General features: G+C 48.6%; 1 pseudogene; it reads left to right on the top strand.

Annotated features, from left to right (window-relative positions):
* The first annotated feature begins 5,119 nt into the window (after positions 1 to 5,119).
* The window catches only part of LOC119272244, a 32,027-nt pseudogene continuing 30,056 nt past the window's right edge, over positions 5,120 to 7,090 (top strand).

The raw sequence follows: 7,090 nt of genomic DNA, 5'->3' as shown, positions 1-7,090 counted from the left end.
GCCCCTCGTACTCAACTGTGTTGTTTGTGGACATCTCCCTGGGAAAGTGCACCTGGATCACATACTTGAGGTGCTCTCCGGTGGGTGCGACAAGCAGCACACCGGCACCGGCGCCTTGCAGCGAGAAAGCCCCATCAAAGTACATGATCCAGTCACAACTTGCTTCCATGCCGGGGAGAGCGGTCTCCTGGATTTCTTCGTCGGGCGTTGAGGTCCATTCTACAATGAACTCTTCCAAGACTCTTCTCTAGATTGTCGAAGTACTTTCAAACTTCAACCCAAAGCTTGACAACTCCAAGGACCACTCCACAATCCTTCCGGTTCCATCTGGGTTGTGTAGTGTCCGTTGCAACGGGAGGCGGGTGACGACAGTGATCTCGTGGGCTGGGAAGTAATGACGCAACTTCCTCGAGGCCATAAGGAGGCCGAAGAGCTATTTCTGCATACCAGAGTACCTTGACATGGCCCCTTGCAAGAGGGAGCTGACAAAGTAAACCGGGTGATGCATCTTCTTCTTCTTCTACACCACTTCACTTGGCTGTGCGGGCCCCGCACCGATGGCGTCAGATTCTGCCGGGGGCCTTGCCTCACCGGCACCAGGCCCTGGCCGGGGGATCTCTGACTTGCCATCCGCTGGTCCTGCCATTGCCACTGCCTCTTCGTCGACCTCCCTCTACGCCGCTAGAGCGACGCTGACCAATTGATTCGTCGCCGCCAGATACAGCATCAACGACTCTTATTGTTTAGGCGCAACCAGTATTGGTGTAGAGGAAAGGCATTTCTTGAGATCCCGCAATGCCGCCTCGGCCTCTGGGGTCCACTCCATTAGGACTGCCTTCTTCAAGATTTTGAAAAAGGGAAGGGCACGCTCAGCGGACTTGGAGATGAATCTGCCGATGGCGGCAACGTAGCCAGTGAGCCGGCGCACATCCTTGATCCTCTTGGGTGCCTCAATCTGCTCAATAGCCTTGATCTTGTCTGGGTTTGCCTAGATCCCACGCCACGACACAAAGAAGCCGAGAAGTTTTCCTGACGGGACGCCAAAGACACACTTCTCAGGGTTCAACTTGAGGTTGATCTTGCGTAGGTTGGCAAACGTCTCTTCTAGGTCTTGTACAAGGGTCGCCTTGTCCTTGGTTTTGACCACTATGTCATCCATATAAGCTTCCATATTTCTATGTAGCTGGGGCTCAAAACCAATCTTGACCGCCCTTGGGAATGTCGAGCCAGCACTCTTCAACCCGAAAGGCATCCGTAAAAAGCAATACGTACCACATGGGGTGACAAATGTTGTCTTCTCTTCGTCTTCTCTTGTCATGAAGATCTGGTGGTAGCCCGGGTAGAACTCGAGGAATGACAAAAGATCACACCCAGCCATGGAGTCAACAATCTGGTCGATGCGCGGCAACAGGAAGGGGTCCTTAGGACAAGCCTTATGGACATCTGTGTAGTCAACACACAACCTCCACTTCCCATTTTCCTTGCGCACCACCACCGGATTGGCCAACCACGTGGATGGAGCACTCCTCTCACCAAACCTGCCGCTTCCAATTTCCTGATCTCCTCTGTGATGAACTCCTATTGTTCCAAAGCTTGCTTCCCGACCTTCTGCTTGATGGGTCGCACATGGGGACAAACAGCAAGGTGGTGCTCAATCACTTCCCTGGGAACGCCGGGGATGTCGGATGCTTGTCACACAAACACATCGACATTCGCCCGCAGGAAAGTGATGAGCGCGCTTTACTATTTGTTTTTGAGGGTGGAGCTTATGTTGAAAGCCCCTCCCATGCCATCCTCCTTGATGGACACCCTCTTGGTCTCTGGTGGTGCAACTCTGAATTTCTTGCCCTTGCCGGTAGAGCTCTCGGGCACGTCCTCGACGGTAGGACAACACTACGAAGAGGTGCGCTTGCCGGAGTGGGTGCGAGAGGTCTTGCCGGTCTTCTTCTTCCCTTTCGGGGCTTCAACGGCAGGAGCAAGTGCCTTGGCGGCAGCTACTGCAACTGCTTCTTGATAGAGTTAGTTAGCGCAGATCAGCGCATCCTTCTTATCGAAGGGGATGGTGATGATGGTCATCGGCCAGGCATCTTCAGCGTGTTGTAGGCATAGTGCGCCGCCGCCATGAACTTGGCTAGTGTCGGGCGGCCTAGGATCCCGTTGTAGGGCAAGGGGATCTCGGCCACATCAAAGACGAAGCTCTCTATCCTGTAGTTCAACTCACCTCCAAACATCACGAGCAATGTGACCTTCCCCTTCGGCTGGCTCCTTCCCGGACTGACCCCTTGAAACGTGCCCGTTTCCTCGAGGTCTCCATTAGGAATTTGCAGCCTTTTGATCATGACGGGGGAGATCAAGTCCAGGCCGGCCCCACCGTCAAACAACATCTTGTTCACCTTGAGGTTGCATATCGTTGGCGAGACCAACAACGGCAAACACCCAACCACAGTTATGCGGTCAGGGTGGTCCTTGGCGTCAAAGATGAGGGGCGTGCTGGACCACTTCAGTGGCTTCTGAGCTTCGAACAATGGCTCTGCTACTGTAATCTCACGTGCCCACTGCTTGAGCTGGCGGTGAGAAGTGTGCAGCGAGGCGCCACCATCGACGCACATGGCCTCCGTAGTCTTCTGAAACTCCTGCTCGCCGGACTCATCGTCCTCGTCATGATCATCGTCTTCCTGCTTATTGTCGCGGCCCCGAGCGGGCCTCACTTGTTGGTTATCCTTACCGTGCCGGCCTCCTGGCCCACCACGCTTCTTGTCGGATCCTTCGGCACCATCCTGACCCTTCTCCTTGTCCCGTCTCTCATACTCGGCCTTTTGCTTCTCGGCAAGCAGCTCGACCTATCGGCAGTTCTGGAGGTCGTGGCCCTTGGTGTGGTGGATCTTACAATATTGCTTCTCAGAGCCCCCTGGCTTGTCGGTAGCCGCCAAGGCCCGCCAAGCGGCGCACCCGGCAATCTCCTTGCCAGGGTCATCTGCCTTGGCCTTCTTGGTGGTGCTGGTGTCGCCGAATCCCTCGACGGCAAGCACGGTCTTGTCCTTGCGTTTCCTGTTGCGTCGCCGGCCCTTCTTTGTCTGGGTGGCGGTGTCTTCGTCGGTAGAGTCAGTTTCCGCACCGGCGTCTTCGCCGGGGGTACTTCCTTCCCTCTTCAGCCCGGGCGCATCTATCGGCCAGAACATAAAGTTCGGCCACGTCCTTGACCTTGTTCATTGCCAGCTCTTCATGCATCTTGCGGTTATGCACATTCTGATGGAATGCGCTGATCACGGCGGCCAGACGAACATCTGGGATGCTGTATTGCACTCGGCTGAACCTCTGTATGTACTTGCGCAGGTTTTCTCCTTCCTTCTGGGGAATGATACGCAAATCACTCGCCTGGCCATGAGCTTGGTGGCCTCCAGTGAAGGCACCAACGAACTCGTGGCACAGATCTGACCAAGAAGAGATGGAATCCGCCAGCAAGTGCATCAACCAAGACATGACATTGGGTTTCAGGGCCAACAGGAAGTAATTGGCAAGCACCTTGTAAGTGCATCTAGTGCCCCTTAGTGATTTTGGTGTATTGAAGACTTATAGGTTAAGGGACTGATGCGTTTGTGAGTGTACACAGGTCTATAAGTATATGAGGAGTTTGATATTTACAAAGAAAGTCGACCCCTGAAAATGAAGTTCTTCGACTGAAGACTTTGTATTTCTGAAGACTTTCTGAAGACTTTGAAAGTGAATAAATTGGTGTAATCCTGAAGACTTGGTATTCATTTGAGGAACATGAAGCGTGAAGACTTTTGTTTTCGTAGTTTCTTTTTCTCTTTCTTGAGTCATAGGAAACACCGTACTGTTAAAGGGGGTCGAGGAAATACTAAGGAAAATTTTCCAAGTGATGCTCAACTCAAATCCTACACCTACCAATCCCTTCGAGTGAAGCCATTGGAAATCTCATACAGTTCAGTCAATTTATTTAGTGACAAAGACGAAGTTCTTTTGTCTCCGAGGAATTTGTTCTGACTGAGGAGTTAGGAATTCGCCAGTGCGGATTGCCTACATTGTGAGGAACATGATAGCCCTGAGGAATTTGATACTCAAAATTCCGACGGTTACTGTGCTATGCGCCAGCTGTCCCAAAATATCCACCCACCTAACAGTCATATCATTGAAGGGCATTTATGTCTTATCATGTCGGGCTGCTCCCTAGGCTATAAATAGCCGCCCCTCCAACCACTAGCTGGTTGGCTGCTCCGAGAGAAACTGACACTTGTCATTTGAGAGCATCCCATCCTCCGAGGACATTGAGTGAAAATCATCAAGTGAGGAAAACCCAAACCCAAACACATACAAACCAAAGTGATTGAGCATCGCTGAAGAGATTGATCCTGCGTGGATCTGATGCTTGTTACCTTTGAAGACTGTGCATCTTCCAGACGGTTAGGCATCATGGTCTAGAGAATCCAAGAGGAAATTGTGGATCACCGAGTTACCGAGTCTGTGAGCGTTTGGAAGTCACATGAAGACTTACCACGAGTAATTGGGCAAGGTCTGTGTGACCTTAGCTCAAGGGGAATACGGTGAGGACTGAGTGTCCTGAGCTGCGTGTTCAGGATTGGGTGTCCGAGACTGTGTGTCCTCAGGTTTAAATACCTAGCCGCCCTAACCAGACGTACAACTGTCACAGCAGTTGGAACAGGTCTACCAAATCATTGTCTTCACCGAGCTAACTGGTTCCATTTCCTCATTTCTGTGTTGTGTGCTTGTTCATATCTATTTGAAGACTTTGACTGAAGACTTTCTCTATTTCCTCAGCTCAATTCCTTCAGTCTGTTTGTCTTCATTCTGTTTATCCCGTGTTTACGCTTTCTGTACTCTGTGCTTGTTTTCATTTCATCATGAAGACCATGCTCATGTTCTGTTATGTTTACTTCTGAGTACTTATTCCGTTGCAAGTAGTTCTTCACTCAGGAATTTCCTCACCCTGAAATTCCTTAGTGAAGAATTCATACAAGTCGCCTATTCACCCCCTCTAGTCGATATAACGCACTTTCAATTGGTATTAGAGCAAGGTACTCCCTTGTTCTGTGTGATTTTGGTCTAACCGCCTGGAGTTTTAGTTATGTCGACCATAGGAATGAAGACTGTGACTTGCCCCATCTTTGACGGTCATGATTATCCCAAGTGGAAGGCCATGATGAAGAAGCTCCTCATGGCGATGAACAACGAACTCTGGACCGTCACTAAGATTGGTCTTATTAACCTATGCAAGATGGAGGAGGCTGATGATATTCACAAATACACACTTCTCAACCTCACGGTGAAGGACATCATCTGTTCCAGCTTGTCACAAAATCAGTCCAGGAACGTTATGCATCTCAGCCATGCAAAACTCATCTGGGACCGACTCTCTAAGGTCTATGAAGGTCATCGATCACACCATGAACCCTGGTTCGAAGAATTCATGGAATCGCGCAAGGCTATGACTTTCAATCAAGAATCATCATCCTGTGCACCATGCCTTATGGCGGAAGGTGCCAAGGTAACTGATTGCTACTTATCTGAGTCAAGTGATGATGAATCTGGTGATGAATTTGGACCCAGTTATGTCAAACTTGCTTCCCTTGCCACTAAACAACAAAGAGCTTTGGAAAAAGTTCAATACATGCTGGATAAAAGCGATGATATGTTGGGTGAAGAAATGGATCAGTCGAAAGCTTTGGCTGATAGTGTTCAGAGATTTCATTCTAAGTTTGACACCCTTCAAGCTCATCAGAACACTCTCCTATCTGATCATGAGAAGCTTTCCTATGAATTTCTTCAAAGAAAGCAAGATCTTGAGCAATCAAGAGTGAGTTATGAAGATCTTTAGAAGGAGCATCATTCATTACTTGCTCAATAGATCAGCACTACTCAAGATGAATTTATTCCTTGCTACCTTTTGAGCACTGCGTTGTTTTTCCCTTGAAGAGGAAAGGGTGGTGCAGAAAAGTAGCGTAAGTATTTCCCTCAGTTTTTGAGAACCAAGGTATCAATCCAGTAGGAGGCCACGCACGAGTCCCTCACACCTACACAAACAAATAAAATCCTCGCAACCAACGCAATAAAGGGGTTGTCAATCCCTTCATGGTCACTTGCGAAAGTGAGATCTGATAGATATGATAAGATAATATTTATGGTATTTTTTTGATAAAGATGCAAAGTAAATAAAGCAAAATAAAACGGTGCAAGAAATAGCTTGTTGATGGAAGATTAATATGATAGAAAATAGACCGGGGGGCATAGGTTTCACTAGTGGCTTCTCTCGAGAGCATAAGTATTACCTTGGGTAAACAAATTACTGTTGAGCAATTGACAGAATTGAGCATAGTTATGAGAATATCTAGGTATGATCATGTATATAGGCATCACATCCGAGACAAGTAGACCAACTCCTGCCTGCATCTACTACTATTACTCCACACATCGACCGCTATCCAGCATGCATCTAGAGTATTAAGTTCAAAAGAACAGAGTAACGCTTTAAGCAAGATGACATGATGTAGAGGGATAAACTCATGCAATATGATATAAACCCCATCTTGTTATCCTCGATGGCAACACTACAATACGTGCCTTGCTGCCCCTACTGTCACTGGGAAAGGACGCCGCAAGATTGAACCCAAAGCTAAGCACTTCTCCCATTACAAGAAAGATCAATCTAGTAGGCCAAACCAAACTGATAATTCGAAGAGACTTGCAAAGATAACCAATCATACATAAAAGAATTCAGAGAAGATTCAAATATTGTTCATAGATAAACTTGATCATAAACCCACAATTCATCGGTCTCAACAAACACACAGCAAAATAAGATTACATCGAATATATCTCCACAAGAGAGGGGGAGAACATTGTATTGAGATCCAAAAAGAGAGAAGAAGCCCTCTGTGATGGATGCCCCCTCCGGCGGAGCTCTGGAAAAGGGCCCAAGATGGGATCTCACGGGTACAGAAGGTTGCGGCGATGGAATTAGGTTTTTGGCTCCGTATCTGGTAGTTTGGGGGTATGTAGGTATATATAGGAGGAAGAAGTACGTCGGTCGAGCAATGTGGGCCCCACAAGGGTG

The sequence above is a fragment of the Triticum dicoccoides genome, chromosome 3A (assembly GCF_002162155.2).
Source record: "Triticum dicoccoides isolate Atlit2015 ecotype Zavitan chromosome 3A, WEW_v2.0, whole genome shotgun sequence".
In the NCBI taxonomy this organism is placed as follows: domain Eukaryota; kingdom Viridiplantae; phylum Streptophyta; class Magnoliopsida; order Poales; family Poaceae; genus Triticum; species Triticum dicoccoides.
The sequence above is the reverse complement of the archived record's forward strand: the minus strand, read 5'-3'. Positions and strand labels throughout refer to the sequence as shown.